Genomic DNA, 16,393 nt, shown 5'->3' with positions numbered 1-16,393 from the left:
GAGAGAGAACTTGTGGGGAGGGTGCTGGGGAGAAGACACCCCGTTTTCTTCCCTTTGAGGTCATTCCAATCCCAAAGAGGGCCTTCACATTTGAAGCCCAAATCAGGCTTAGGAAATCTCCAGGGCAGACATGAGAAGCAGCAGAGAGGGATTAGAAACAGAGCCAGACAGCCGCTTCTGCACGAAGGTGACCAAAGGGGCATTTCAGGGCCTGACTCGGTGCATTTGTGTGTTAGGGCTGCTGTAACAGAGCACCACAGACGGGGTAGCTTAGAACAGCAGAAATTATTGCCTCCCAGTTCTGGAGGCCAGCTGTCTGAAATCAAGGTGTCTGCAGAGTTGGTTCCTTCTTGGGGTTTCAGAGGAAGACTCCTTCCTCGCCTTTCCCTATTTTCCAGGGGTCACCGACCAGCCTTTGTTTTCCTAGTCTCGGAGAGCACTGTGTCCATCCCAGGCTCTCCCTGAGTCTCCCTCACCCTCTTTCCTGTGTTTTCTTATGAGGACACCAGTCAGTGCTCCAGGGCTCACCCTGACTCAGTCTAATCTATGTGAACTTGATTCCATTTCCAATAAGGTCACATCCGCTGGCACCAGGGGTTAGGACTTCACCACACCTCTTTGGGGGACACGATTCAGCCCAGTGCTGATATAGCCGTGCTGACTGATGGTGCCCCTTTGACCCCCTCTGTAGCAGTGGGCAGGTGGGTGACCGGCTGCGGCCAGCTGTGAGGTTTCTCGAAAGTGTTTGTTCCTCAAGGAAGGAGGCTTCACTTGGGAGCCATTAGCTGGACTCACAGACCCTTAAAAAGTGGTGGCACCTTCTTGGGACCTGCAAAATAGAGAAAATCAGGACATGTATTTGGTCGTTTTCTGAAACCATCTATTGCCTGTTTAGCCCCATTTAACTGAAAAAAGAAAAAGGAGAAGCAGCAGCTTAGATCTTTATGACTTTTTTTTTTGGCCTGGCGTCTGTTTAATCGAATGAAGGGTGGATGGGAACAATAATGAGAGTGGTCTGAAAATAAATGCCTTAACTGTCCTCTGCATCTGCATGGAATGTACTGGAAGGAAGTCGTATCCGTTTAATGATGTGTTTGTTAGGATTTAAGTTCCCTGGGACTGTTTGGGGGCCATTTCTTTAAAGGCTTGCTGCTTTTTTTTTAGAAAAAAAAAACCCTCAAAAATCCCTGCTGGGTTGGGGAAAAAAAATGAGCTTAGCCAAATCTCTACAAAACTTTACACATTGCACCCTGCTGTGCTCTGGAGAAAGGGACAGAGAAACGGGTGACCTCACTTCCCGTAAGCAAAGTATTGCACAACCTCAGAAGGAAGGACCTGGTCTGGTCTTGGGCATGGTGCCCCTTCCGGAGTTTTCAAGTCTCTGACTGCTTGAATGTGGCTTGTTTCTTTTAACAGAGTAGGTGACAGCTGCTCATCCCTAACACTGCCTTTGTCATTTGACCTTTATTCCTTTAATCCAAAGCTATCTTCAAAAATGTAAATGTCCGTGGGAAAACATTCTTGCAAGAGGGTCTACAAGACCCCAGTGTCTCTTGGAGAGCCTTAATGCACAGGCTGCCAAGTTAACCTGTGTCCCGTGATTTAGCCACTCTGACTACCACTGAGGTGGTCTGTCCTCCAGGCTGGCTGGTGGCCAGTAAAGTGACCTGACACAAGAACTCTGCCCTAAGGCATGTGGTGAGCTGAATAATGTCCCTCCCCCAAAGATGTCCTAATCCCTGGAACCTGCAAATGGGTTACCTTATATGGCAAAAGGGACTTTGTTGACGTGATTAAGGATCTTGAGATGGGAATTTATCCTGGATCATCTGGATGGCTCCTACATGCCATCACAAGTGTTACAAAAGATAGAGGGAGATTTGACACAGAAGAGGAGGCAATGTGATGAGGCAAGCAAGATGCTCCACCGATGGCTTTGAAGATGGAGGAAGGGACCACCAACCAAGGAACCAAGGGGATGCAGCTCTAGGTGCAGGAAAAGGCAAGGAAACAGATTCTCCTCTGTAGCCCCCGGGACAGAGCACAGCCCAGTGAAACTGGTTTTGGATTTCTGAACTCTAGAACTGAGAGAGCATACATTTCTCTTGTTTTCAACTCCCAAGTTTGTGGTAATTTGTTACAGCAGCAAGAGGAAACTAATACCTCATGCTAAACAAAACCTCTGTGAAGTAACGAGGTCCCCGTCTCTGATGGTGATCAGAGACCAGACTGCTTCTCAGAGTGTGTCCATAAAGGAGAAGGTGGCTCTGGGTGGCAGGTCACATGGGAGGACTTTTGAACCCTTCCCAGCCCTAAGACTGTTGTATTAGCCAGCTCGGGCTGCAAAAACCAAGCACCATAGACTGTGGGCTTAAACAACAGACATTTATTGTCTCACAGTTCTGGAGGCTGCAAGCCCAAGATCAAGGTGTTGGCAGGGCTGGTTTCTCCTGAGGCCTCTCTCCTTGGCTTGTAGGTAGTCATCTTACCCTGTGTCCTCACATGGTCATCCTTCTGTGAGCATTTGTGTCCTTATCTCCTCTTCTTATAAGGATACCAGTCGTATTGGATTAGGGGCCCACCATAAGACTTCATTTTACCTTAATTACATCTGTGAAGACCCCATATCCGAATACAGTCACATTCTGAGGTACTGGGTGTTAGGACTTCAGCATAAGAATTTGAGGGGGACACCATTCAGCCCATAGCAACTGTGGCATGATAACTTTACTGACATATCTACGTAAGGATGTTTCTAGGCACACCCCTGCTTTGAATTTAGGAGCGCTAATGACTGTGTATAAAAGGGGGAAATGTCTCAAAGCGAAAACCCATGATGCCAGCAAGTTCCTACAGCTTTAAGCCTTGCATCCAGGCACTTCCCACAGGCAGGACCCAGCTGGGTGTGTTCCAGCTTCTGGGAGCTCCAAGCAGCCTCAGAGCCCAGGGTGGTCTGCCTGCCCGTGTTTATGGCTCTGGACCATCCCGAGACTTCTCCTGATGCACTGCAAACCACACTTGGCTGTCCACGATGCACCCGGCCTCTGCCAGAAAGCCTGCCAAACAGGCGGAAAACCCACCCCACAGACTGAAATAGAAACTCATTTGTTTTCCAATGTGTAACAAAGGAGAGAGGTATTTAATTTTGAAGGGAGCTGAGCCAGCTTTCCTACGGGTCATTCTCTTTCTGGCACAAAATCCTCCTCAGTAGACTCCCTGGGATGGTCTTTCTTCTTATCTATCCATCAGCATTTTGAATGAGATAATGCTCTGTTGTTAGGGGGCCATCCTGTGCACTGTAGGATGTTAGTAGCATCCCTTCCCCTACCCAGTAGATACCAGTAGCACCACGCCCCATTTGTGCCAACCAAAAATGTCTCCAAAAACATTGGCCAATGCCTCTGAGGGGATAAATCACCCGCAGGGGAGAAGGACTGGTCTGAATAAACCGTTGAGAAAAACAGAATGCGTGGAAAGAATCAGCCATTTCCTGGCTTTGCCCTGTTGGTTGACTATAACAAGCAGTGCGTGGTATGTGGATAATGGCCTGGAATGTTTAAGGTGGATGGAAAGACTAGCAGAGAAGGTAAGTGGCCCCATCAGCCATATGTAGGGGGCACAGGAGGCCAGCCTCCTTGGGTGTTGAATCAGACGGTTCCTCCACTGGCCCCCTGGGTGGTTTGGGGCTGCAGGTGAGAACAGCACCCTCAGAGGACACGTGGAGTCTTTCCTCTCCTCACTGATGCTTTGAGTGAGGGACCCCGCCCACTGCTGTAAACTCAGCCTCCAGCAGGTCCCACCCTCTGTGTACTGTAGCCATACACTAGGTTGCTCCTTAAACACCCCAGATGCTTCTTGTCACAGGGCCTTTGCACTTGATGCCCCTCCCCCATACAGAGATTTCCTCCTGTGTCTTTGCTTCCCTGGCATCTCTGAGGTCTCAGCTTGGCTGTGGCTTGACCACCCACCTAAAACTACCACCACAGACTTAAAGAATGAACTTGTGGTTACGGGGGGAAGGGTGAGGGGGTGGGAGAGTTAGAGAGTTTAGGATTGACATGTACACGCTGCTATATTTAAAACAGATAACCAACAAGGACCTACTCTCTAGCACAGGGAACTCTGCTCAATATTATATAACGACCTAGATGGGAAAAGAATTTGAAAAAGAATAGATACACACATGTATATGTATAACTGAATCACATTGCTGTACACCTGAAACTAACACAACATTGTTAATCAATTATACTCTAATATAAAGTAAAAAGTTAAAAAAACCCCACCAAACCACCCACAGCACACCACTTTGTTTATTTTCTTCATAGCATTGTCCTTATCTGCGGATGGAGATACGGAGGCTTGAAGCTTCACCAGGGGTTGCCCCTGCCTACCTCCTCCCTTCTGGTTCTTTACAGTCCACAGAGCTTCTGCAAGTCTAGGACGAGCTTCTGCTCTCCATTCCAGGGCACCAGGAGGGCTTTTCCCAGAATGTTCTGGGGTCAGTGTTGGGCTTGTTAATTTCTGTGCAGGGCTCCAACCACACCAGCCTTCCATGACCACAAAATGCATAATTGTTGGCAGGGTCTCTCTTGTGGCTTATCCTAGGACCCCCAGAAGAAAGCACATCCTTCTTTCTGCCCAGACTTTAAAGGAGGGCAGGAAAGAGTGGGGGGAAAGGCCAACAGAGGGGATTTGGCAATAACCATGCCTAAGTCATTTTCCTGCCCTGTGAAGAGCTTGTTGTCACGGCTGGTGCAATATGGTACCCAGCCTGGCATCTCAAGTGGCAACAACCAGACGCAGCCAAGCCCCTTGCCCTTGGCACTGTATTTGCATGTATTATACGGCTGCTCCCCCAGTCCCGGCCAGAAAGAGACCTTCCTAATTACGTGTCCTGGAAACTGGTGGTAATTGAGTTCTTATCCATCTTTCCCACCCTGTGGCCCCTAGGGTACATCACTGCTATGGTCTAGAAACATGAAGGAGAGGGGTTAAAGCCAACCAGCGAGTGTGTTAATATCACTCCAAATTAGCCCCAATTTAGAAATTGAGAATGACCTGCATGTGAAAAATCGAACCCGTGTCCCCTGCATCGGCAGGCGGACTCTCTACCACTGCGCCACCAGGGAAGCCCGTGACAAGACTTTTTATTTGTAAACTTTATCTGACAATTGGGTATTTATTTGGTACGATCAATCCTTATTTCTCCAAAGTCCATGCAGGTGCATTGTAAAGAGAGGAAAGTAGCTCTTTCAGTACAACGAATAAGATGTTCAGATCTAGCCAAGAAAGATTGTAACATATTTAACAGGGATTATTCTTGGAACGTTATGACTGGTCACTCCCCCAGCTCTATATATCTTTTAACATGTCATCTGAAATGTGTGAGTGCCTTAAAGAGAAAACTTGAAAATACATACGATATGGGTGTTTATGACCTCTGCAGTCATGCCAGAGACTCTTTCAAAAATGAAGTTCTCAAAAGACCATTATTCTAGTGGCAAGAATGAAAGATCTTTATTGTTTCTTTCAACCTCAAACAACAGAATACTTCTTTCGAGCTTTGTTGTTAGCCCAGTTCGTTGTCCTTAATGGGCACACAGGAAGTCTGTTATGAGCAACATTGCTTTATGGGACTTATCAAAAATTATCTCACACACAAAGTGCTTCAACACTTGGGCTGTGGCCACACAGTTGAAACACAGAGCAAGCAGTCTGAAGATTAGGGTTAATTTTATGGCCAAGTTGGAGGACTGTATGTCTTTGAACGCTTTGTAGCAGATGGTTTATGACACAAGAACAAAGGGTACCAACCTTAACTTATTTTAACGACTACCGTGACTTAGAACAAATCTCAGGACCCATCAAATTTCAACAGTTGAAACTATTTTCCCTGGAAAGCTGGCTGCACCTGCCCCCTGCTAAGACCATCCATCGCAGAGTATAAGGAAACCACCTCCCTCACTGGAACTGTGCCAGCTCTGGATGAGAGGGAACTTAGGTCTGCCATGCCTTAGCTTTGAAGAACCAGGAGCACGGCTATTTCTGGAGCAGCAGGGTTGGTAAGATCAGAAACAAGCAGGGGGAAGCTTGGGACAGAGGCATTGCTCAATGTCTGCTCCAGAGAAAAGGGAACTTTGCGTGTTTGTCAGGGGGGAGTGTAAAATACGCATAACAAAAATCGATCACTTTAACCATTTTTAAGTGCTCAGTTCAGTAGTATTAACTACATTTACATTGTTGAATTACAATGATGACATCCATCTCCAGAACTTTTTCATCTTCCCCAGCTCAAACGTCTTATCCATTAATCATTTAACTCCCCATTTCCCCTCCCCCAGTCCCTGGGAACCATCATTCTACCTTTTTCTCTATGAATTTAACTACTCTAGGGACCTCATACAAGTGGAATTATATAGTATTTGTCTTTTTGTGACTGATTTATTTCACTTACATCATGTCCTCAAGGTCCAGCCATGTTGTAGCCTGTGTCAGAATTTCACTCCTTTTTAAGGCTGGATAATATTCCATTGAGTAGATATACTACATGTTTGCTTAGCCATTCATCTGTCATCTCGTGAAAAGAGAACTTTTCGTATTATTAGTTTGTGCAGGGACATGACTTATTCCAAAGAGCATTATGCAACTTACCTGAATAATTTGTCCAATCTCTTTAATCTGATGGAAAAAACTAGACCATGAAAGATAAAAGTAAGGGGGGCAAACAGCACGTATGTAAATAGGGGTATCACTTTCCCCCTATTCTTTTTTGTTCTGGAAGAATATTCAGGGTACAAAGTCTACATTTCAAAAATAGAATGTATGAGTCTAATCATATTAACTCAAAAGGGAACACAGATGTCAAAGCAGCCTCTGTGAGTCATTCCTTGGATTCTAAAAGGAATTACTTTCAGATAAGAGTCTGCTCTTCTTTGAGGTTTGTTTTAAAGAAGTTCCAAAAGCAGACAGCAAAATAACAGAAAGCCTGGATCTCACAGCAGCTCTGTGAGGCGCTGGCTCTGGCCAGAGGGGATGCTGCTCCTTGGGCTCTTCTGGCTTGCGGATCATGCTAAGTCTCTATTTGATTTAGAAAAGCATGAGCTGAGGGAGAAGGGTGGGGCTTGGTGAAGCAGGGGAGTGTGAGAAAGGACACAAAAAGGATCTGGGTGTTTGGAAATGCCATCACCATGTTTGAAAATAAATTCCATTCAGAAGCACCAAGTTGATTTACTGATTTTTCTGTTTCTAGTTGTCAGCCTAAGTCTAGGGCAAGCTTAAATTTAGGGCTTCAGTGTGTTGCTGCAGAATTACATCATGTGTGCCACTCTGTGGGCCAGTGATAGCTGCTGGGTTAGGGTTGGACTTCCTGGTCTCTGAGGCACCCGCCCCCTCTCCTTCCCCACCAAGATGATTAGGTGCCATCTTGCATTTCTGACTTGTGTGTAAGCCATCGCTGAATTGTCTCATTGGCTCATCCTTACCCATCCCCTATGCCTCGGGGACAAAACCTCTGTGTCAAGAATAAACAAGCCCATGTCTACATCACCACAAACACCCCAGTAGATCAGGGTGGATTCCCATGAGGCTCTCCAGGACCTGCAAACAACAGAACGAGTGTGCTTTGGTGACTTCCATTTTCTAGATCTGTGTGGGCCAAATGTGCTGCTGACATTAGCTTCTTCTTTTTCCATCGTCAGGTAAGTTTAGTGATCAAATAAATTAGGGAAATCCTGGGCTAACCAATGACAAATATGCATATTTACTGTAGGAATTATCATACATTTAATATGTATTGGGAATCTCAAGGACACAACACATTTTCCAAATGTGTTTAATCATCAAACCTTGCTATCAAGGAACACAGTATCCTCAGAAAGCACTTAAGAAAACCCCAATTTAGATACCTGTTAAATTCAGTAAGTTAATATCATGTCCAACACATAGTAGGTAATCAATAGAGTATCAATAGTGCTTCGGGCACTATTAGTGTTAAAGGCACCAATAATCCTAGACTCTCTTTCCCAACCCACCCCCAGGGTCCCCCCATTTTGGAATGCCAGCTTGGTCTTGATATTTTTGGTACAGGGAAAATAAAAGAGAGGGAAAAGGAGAAAATGGTAGGGTTTTCAACAGAAGGGTTTGAGAGCTACTGTTGCACAAAAAAGACAGAGGGAAAGCAATAAGCATGTCCTCCGGGAAGAGAGGGGCAGAGTTTGTTTGGGCAGGAGAGAGTCTCAAAAAACTGAAATGTGAGACACAGAGAGAAGAATGGAGAAGAAAGGTAGGAAGAAGTGGCACTGTGTATGGTGATGGAATCTTTCATTGGCCTTCCCAGAGACTTCATCTGTTCTTTGCTTTATTCTTTGCCTGCTGGGTTGTTTGGTTTTTGAATCAAACACGGTACCATGGGGCTTTCCTGGTGGCACAGTGGTTGAGAGTCCGCCTGCCGATGCAGGGGACATGGGTTCGTGCCCCGGTCCGGGAAGATCCCACATGGCGCGGAGCGGCTGGGCCCGTGAGCCACGGCTGCTGAGCCTGCGCGCCTGGAGCCTGTGCTCCGCGACAGGAGAGGACACGACAGTGAGAGGCCCGCGTACCGCAAAAAAAACAAAACAATACACGGTACCATGGTTCGCTTCAGGGTGCCAGCAGATCACCCCAACTTACTGCAGGTCTCACTGATAACAATACTGTTTAATATTATTCTTATCATCATCCACCCATAGGTAGGTCTTCTTTCTTGCTCTCCCCAGGAGAGGATATTGGAATTGAAACTGTAGATCTGAGTACTGGCCACCTTGATTGAGTCAAATTCCACCTAAAGACCCAGAGTCTCTAAACTATAGTGGAGAACTAGCCAAGGAAAGCCAAACCCAGACAATCTAACCTTTTCTGAGGTCTTGGACAGCAAGATGAGCATTTGTTTCTAGCAGGTAAACCTGACAGGTCTCCTCTGGTCTCAGCCCAGTAATCAGGATGTAGGAGCACATCCAGGGGAGTCAGAGAAGACCCCAACCTGCATTGTTGCTACTCCTCCTCCCCCCAAAAGAAAAATAACGTGCAGACTGGTGCTTCAGCCATGGTTAGATTCCAATGGTAAGTCTGAACCCAGGGCTTCTGCCCAACTTTATGAAATCAAATGAGTGCATTTTGTTTCTTGCCTATAATTTCCGCCTAAAGCATCTCTGCAGGTGACCTCAAGGTCTGCTTTGAAATCAATCTCCAAAGCACAAAAGGATTCTTTCTGCGCCTTTTTTTCTTCAAGGAACTCACAAATCAAGATCTGATAAGCGCAGTTGATGATTAAACACAATGAGCTGGCTACCGGGAGAGCTTTGATTTGCTTTGCACAAGGCTCTTTGAGCTTGGTTGAAAACCAGAATCTGTTTTGTTTTTGTTTGTCTCAGCCTTTTCTGTTGGAGACCTTGATTTAAGTCTTGAAAGGATGGAGTTTTGCTGGAAAGTTCTGTAGGTTGAGGCCTCTGTCCTTGGTGGGGACGGCTGAGGGGTCTACATGAAATGGCCATCCAGCCACCTTGGGGAACGCCTCGTGATGGCGTCAGCCGAGGACATTTGGGGAAGAGATTTGTATATGATGCATCTTTCAATATCTTAATTTCTTAGTTTAAAACTTAGAATATGTTAAAAAATAGGGAGGGAGGAGGAAAAGAGGGATTACCGCAGAGAAGTGATATCGTGACTGTGTAACTCTTGAACCGTCAGTTTTGAGTTGACCTTCTAATAAAGGAGTTATCAGAGAGATTTTTCTTTCATTATTTATGCATTTGTTCATTTCTGTCACAGTTTTCCCTGGTGCTGACGAGGCCTGGCAGTAGTTCAGGGGCTCACATGGGAGCTTTTTGAGATGTACTGTCATTGGGTCCCCCGACCAGAGGGGATAACACAGCAAGCATGGTGGGTGTGGGGGGCAAAGGGCTCTTCAAACACAAATCATACCTTTCTTTTTAAAGTGAGACATCGTTGAGGGGAAAAATACCAACCAGTGTAGAAAGGATTATCTTAGAAATCAAGGGTTCCTTGCCCTACCCTCTCCACTGTGGTCCAGCTCTACAGAAATAACCATTTTATTTATTTATTTATTTATTTATTTATTTATTTTTTGTGGTACGCGGGCCTCTCACTGCTGTGGCCTCTCCTGTTGCGGAGAACAGGCTCTGGACGCACAGACTCAGCAGCCATGGCTCATGGGCCCAGCCGCTCCACGGCATGTGTGATCTTCCCGGACCGGGGCACGAACCCGTGTCCCCTGCATCGGCAGGGGGACTCTCAACCACTGCGCCACCAGGGAAGCCCAGAAATAACCATTTTAAATGAAATTTTAAACTATGTCCGTTCCTAGTCCTATGGTAATCACTGCCAGGTTGCTAAGTAAAATATGTATACCACTTAAAAAAAGACCCATTTTTGGCAATACCTATAGACTTGTTGTCATGGGAAATGAAAATGTCCTTCTCTTCTTCTCTCCCACCAATATAACTATTACATGATTTGGGTTTCTCAGCTGGTTGACTTTGTGAGTTAAAATAATGGATTTGTTGCCTCTTCAAGGGTCTCTTAGTACCTCACTTGCCAGGATAAATATATTAGTGTCCCGACCTTCCTCACTTCTCCCCCTACTCCCCAGACTCCTTCCAGCCTCTCTCCACCCACCCCTCACCCACCCTAGGTATCACGCTGGCTTTGGAACCCACACCAGCTCTCCCTTTCTCCCTCTCTAGAAGCCAGACGTCTCCCCCTCCTTCCCAAAGGATAAATATATTAGTGTCCTGACCTTCCTCACTTCTCCCCCTACTCCCCAGACTCCTTCCAGCCTCTCTCCACCCACCCCTCACCCACCCTAGGTATCACGCTGGCTTTGGAACCCACACCAGCTCTCCCTTTCTCCCTCTCTAGAAGCCAGACGTCTCCCCCTCCTTCCCAAAGAAGTTAATTGCACGGCACTGCCTCTCTTAGGAATTTCCTAGCTTAGGGCATTTGGAAAGGCCTCGACTATACCATTTGAGCAGATGGCTGTGATGCAAGGGGTCTGAAAAATGCACTCTAAATCCTAGAGAACAGGTGACGTGAAACAGCAGTTCCCGTCTGGGCAAGGACAGCCAACACTAACATAGGAAGCTAAAATGGGGTGACCGTTTTTGCAGCCAACCCTACAGAAAAGTAGAATACATCATGTTCAAGAATATCATTAGGGGCTAGAATTTCTTCATTCCACAAATGTTTACTGAACTAGTTCTGACTGTGTAACGCACTTCCTTTTTTATTGTGTGCTTTTTTTTCTTTTTTCAAACTTTTCAGATGCTTTTACATATTTCTAATTCCAGGAGTGTTTACTCAGTGTTCTGTGTCAAGATAAAGAAGGTCTCCATAAATGGGTGCAACAGGCCCTGGCCTGTGTTGGCTGGGGGTGAGGGGTGCCTGCAGCACCTCTGTTGATGAAGCAGAAAGCAGGGAAGGCCTTTTATTTCTTTGTGATTCACATGTGGATAAATAGGCGAGGATGAGATGGGGCAGCTCTATTTTAAGGAGTCATGTTTGCTTGGCTAACATAAGCTCATCTTCCTTGTTTCCTTCCTTCACCCTTTCCTTTCCTTTCCCTCCCTCCTACCCTCTCTTCCTTTGATCAATCCTTATTTCTAATTAAAAGAGCTAGAAAACAAAAATGCAAATTTCAACACCCTTATAGGCATCCCTTTGATTAACTCCAGTAACTAAATTAGCAAAATCATCATGGTATCTCACTGTTGTGATTTACATTTCCCTGATGGTATATGACATGGAGCATTTTTTCCTACGCTTACTTGCCATCTGTATATCTTTTTTCGGTGAGGAGTCTGTTAAGGTCTTTGGCCCATGTTTCAATTGAGCTGTTTGTTTTCTTATTGTTGAGGTTTTGAGTTTTTATATATTTTGGAGAACAGTCCTTAATTAGCTGTGTCTTTTGCAAACAGCTTCTCCCAGTCTGTGATTTGTCTTCTTTTTCTTTTGACATTGTCTTTCACAGAACAGAAGTTTTAAATTTTACTGAAATCCAGTTTATAAATGATTCCTTTCAGGAATCATGCCTTTGGTGTTGTATCTAAAAAGTCATTGCCATACCCAAGGTCATCTAGATTTTCTTCTATGTTTTCTTCTAGGAGTTTTATAGTTTTGTGTCTTCCAGTTAGGTCTATGGTCTATTTTGAGGTCATTTTTGTGAAGGGTGTAAGGTCTGTGTCTAGCTTCATTTGTTTGCATGTGGCTGTCCAGTTGTTCCAACACCATGTGCTGAAAAGACTATCTTTGTCCCACTGTTGCCTTTGCTTCTTTTGTCAACGATTAGTTGACTGTATTATACGGGTCTACTTCTGGGCTCTGTATTCATTTCATTGATCTATTTGTCTTCTCTTTCTCTGATACCACACTGTCTTGATTACTGTAGCTTTATAGTAAGTCGTGAAGTCAGGGAACATTCATCCTTCAACTTTGTTCTTCGATATTGTATTGCCTATTCTGGGTCTTTTGCCTCTCCATATAAACGTTAGAATCAACTTGTCATCATTTGATTTTTCTCAGGTGCACGAAACTTATTATGGAAAAATAATCCAGTGCAAGGAGAAGTGTCTACAATAAGCCAGAATTTTGCATACAACCTCTCACTGAATCTTTACAACAGCCTACCAGGGAGGTATTCTTACCATCATTCATTTGAAGATGGGGACACCAAATCTAGAGCGGGTTAATTAGCTAGTAAATGGCAGAGGTAGAATTTGAACTCTTGATACTATAACCAGGTGCCAAAAAACACCCAACACACACCTTCACACGTAAATCGACCTGGTTGTGTGCAGGGGGCTCAGGTTCGATCCCTGGTGGAGGAACTAAGATTCCACAGAGTGTGCAGCAGAAAAATAAAAAACGAAAGAGTAATTAAAACAACAAAAAGAGAATCCATCTAGGTCCATCCAAGCTAGCACTTCAAATCACTTTGACCTAAATACAATGCACCTGGTTAAACAGTGTTTTTGAAAGGACATCCGGAGCTCCTGTCTAGCACTGAAAATGTCCACAGCAGCATTTAGAAATTTGTATTAGTTAATAATCCCAGTTTAAGAAAAATGGGTACGATTTCCAATGAAGGGCTCAGAATAAAGTCCTGGTCATAATAATTCTCATTCTCTCTTCTGAAGCTGTTCTATAGTCTGTGTCTAGCTGCTTCTGTCGCTGTGCCTCTTTTCAGCTTTAGATTTTTTGATCTTCTCTTTAATGCCTTTTAAAAAAAGAGGTGAGTATATTTTTCTGTGCTTCACTTAATGGGCTAAAGTAATCATTGAGCCCTAGGACAAACAGCTAGCCCAGACTATGAATAAAGAAGCCAGTCTCCATTGTGTTGCCCTTGGCTTTGAGTTAAATGGTCCCTCTTTCAAACTTCTTTTTTCAGTGTGTGGATCTGGAGAGCGATGGGGTCACAGAAAGCCGCCTCCACCAAGTAATGTTCTTATCCACGGTGAGACAGTGACCTTAGCATGTCTTTCCAGTTCTGAGGACCAGGCCTTTGGATGTCAAGTCCCGCTGTCCATCACTCCTTTTCAGAGAGGAAGGATGTCTGCTTCTAAATAGGGGTTTAAATTGGAGAAGAGAGGCTGCTCAGGATCAGCTTTCCAGAAACACACACACACATGCACACGCGCGCACACACACGCACACGCGCGCACACACACACGGGAATACAGGTCTTTGAAGCTCTTTCACGTGAGAAAAATTCTCTTTTCCGCCCCACGAGCATCATAACCATCTCCCCACTGGTGAGTTCATGCAGCGTGAGAACTGGTTCCCAGATACGGAAAGACTCGTCAGCATGGGGCACTGCAGGCTCCCACCTGGGAGTGAGACGTGTTGATACCGTCATCATGAATCAGAAGCGGATGCGCCCCGAGCCCTTCCTTTGTTGGCACAGAGGCGGCTGCTACCCTGCGACACTGCCACACTGGCAGTTGGGGTCCCACCGCAACCCCCTCATGGCTGTGCACGGCCACTGCACTTGGCTCCCTGGGTCACAGGCACGAGGCCAGCACACTGTGCCCCCGAGAGGGGGGGTGTCCCGAGAGGTGACCTCACGTCACCAGCCACCTGGCCCCGGCTGACTCCTTCCCGGCTGGTCTTCCCAGAGCCAGGAGCCAGAGCTGCTGTCCCCTCTCGGCTCTGCGGACCCTGCCCGTGGGGCGCGGCTGGGGGGAATTAGTGAATGTGTGTGAAGCTCTTTGAAGACACGAGTGTTCCCCAAACGCTACTTCTTGCTGTGCTGACAACAAGACCTCGGGGGCTGGTCTTCCTGGTAGAGAGAGTGGACTCTGTGTTTTCCCTTCTTTTCTTTTTTGGGGGAAGCGGAATCCCAATAGGCTCAAAGAAGTCAAATAGCTGCTCCCAGTCCAGAGGAATGCGACCGGCTGGGGGAGGCGGGCTTGTATGTGACGCGTGTGTGGTGCGCGTGTGTGCGTATCTGTGTGTGCATGCAGTGTGTGTACCCGTGTGTGTGATGTGTGTATGTATGTGTGGTGTGTGTATGTGGTATATGTGGACCTGTGTGTGGGGTTGTGTGAGTGTGTGGTGTGTGTGTGTGTGTGTGTGGTGTATGTGGACCTGCGTGTGTGGGGGGTGTGTGGTGTGTGTGTGATGTGGACCTGCGTGTGTGTGTGTTTTGGTGTGTCTGTGTGGTGTGTGTGTGTGTGTTTGGTATGTGTGTGTGATGTGTGCATGTGTGTGATGTGTGGTGTGCGTGTGTGTGGTGTGTGTGTGGTGTGGTGTGTGTGGTGTGGTGTGCGTGTGTGTGTGAGGTGTTTGTGTGTGAGGTGTATGTGTGTGGTGTGTGGTATGTGTGTGTGGTGTGTGTGTGATGTGCGTGTGTGTGGTGTGGTGTGTTTGTGTGTGCGGTGTGTGGGGTGTGTGTGTGGTGTGTGTGTGGTGTGGACCTGCGTGTGTGTGTGTTTCGGTGTGTCTGTGTGGTGTGTGTGTTTGGTATGTGTGTGTGGTGTGTGTGTGTGTGTGATGTGGTGTGCGTGTGTGTGATGTGGTGTGCGTGTGTGTGTGAGGTGTTTGTGTGTGAGGTGTATGTGTGTGGTGTGTGGTATGTGTGTGTGGTGTGTGTGTGATGTGCGTGTGTGTGGTGTGGTGTGTTTGTGTGTGCGGTGTGTGGGGTGTGTGTGTGGTGTGTGTGTGGTGTGGACCTGCGTGTGTGTGTGTTTCGGTGTGTCTGTGTGGTGTGTGTGTTTGGTATGTGTGTGTGTGGTGTGTGTGTGGTGTGTGTTTGGTATGTGTGTGTGCGTGTGTGTGGTGTGGTGTGCGTGTGTGTGTGAGGTGTTTGTGTGTGTGGTGTGCGTGTGTGGTGTGTGATGTGTGGTGTGCGTGTGTGGTGTGCGTGTGTGGTGTGTGGTGTTTGTGTGTGGGGTGTGTGGTGTGTGTGATGTGTGGTGTGCGTGTGTGGTGTGTGTGTGTGGTGTGTGTGTGTGATGTGGTGTGTGTGTGAGGTGTTTGTGTGTGTGGTGTGCGTGTGTGGTGTGTGATGTGTGGTGTGCGTGTGTGGTGTGTGATGTGTGGTGTGCGTGTGTGGTGTGTGATGTGTGGTGTGCGTGTGTGGTGTGTGATGTGTGGTGTGCGTGTGTGGTGTGTGATGTGTGGTGTGCGTGTGTGGTGTGTGATGTGTGGTGTGCGTGTGTGGTGTGTGATGTGTGGTGTGCGTGTGTGGTGTGTGATGTGTGGTGTGCGTGTGTGGTGTGTGATGTGTGGTGTGCGTGTGTGGTGTGTGATGTGTGGTGTGCGTGTGTGGTGTGTGATGTGTGGTGTGCGTGTGTGGTGTGTGATGTGTGGTGTGCGTGTGTGGTGTGTGATGTGTGGTGTGCGTGTGTGGTGTGTGATGTGTGGTGTGCGTGTGTGGTGTGTGATGTGTGGTGTGCGTGTGTGGTGTGTGATGTGTGGTGTGCGTGTGTGGTGTGTGATGTGTGGTGTGCGTGTGTGGTGTGTGATGTGTGGTGTGCGTGTGTGGTGTGTGATGTGTGGTGTGCGTGTGTGGTGTGTGATGTGTGGTGTGCGTGTGTGGTGTGTGATGTGTGGTGTGCGTGTGTGGTGTGTGATGTGTGGTGTGCGTGTGTGGTGTGTGGTGTTTGTGTGTGGGGTGTGTGGTGTGTGTGGTGTGTGGTGTGCGTGTGTGGTGTGTGTGTGGTGTGTGTGATGTGGTGTGTGTGTGTGTGAGGTGTTTGTGTGTGGGGTGTGTGTGTGTGGTGTGTGGTATGTGTGTGTGGTGTGTGTGTGTGAGGTGTGTGTGATGTGGACCTGCGTGTGTGTGGTGTGTGCACCTCTGTGCACGTCTTCACTCCCGGGGCATGCGCCCTCCCTGACC

This window comes from Neophocaena asiaeorientalis, unplaced genomic scaffold (genome assembly GCF_003031525.2).
Source record: "Neophocaena asiaeorientalis asiaeorientalis breed wild unplaced genomic scaffold, Neophocaena_asiaeorientalis_V1.1 scaffold45, whole genome shotgun sequence".
Classification (NCBI taxonomy): domain Eukaryota; kingdom Metazoa; phylum Chordata; class Mammalia; order Artiodactyla; family Phocoenidae; genus Neophocaena; species Neophocaena asiaeorientalis.
Note: the sequence above shows the minus strand (reverse complement) of the source record.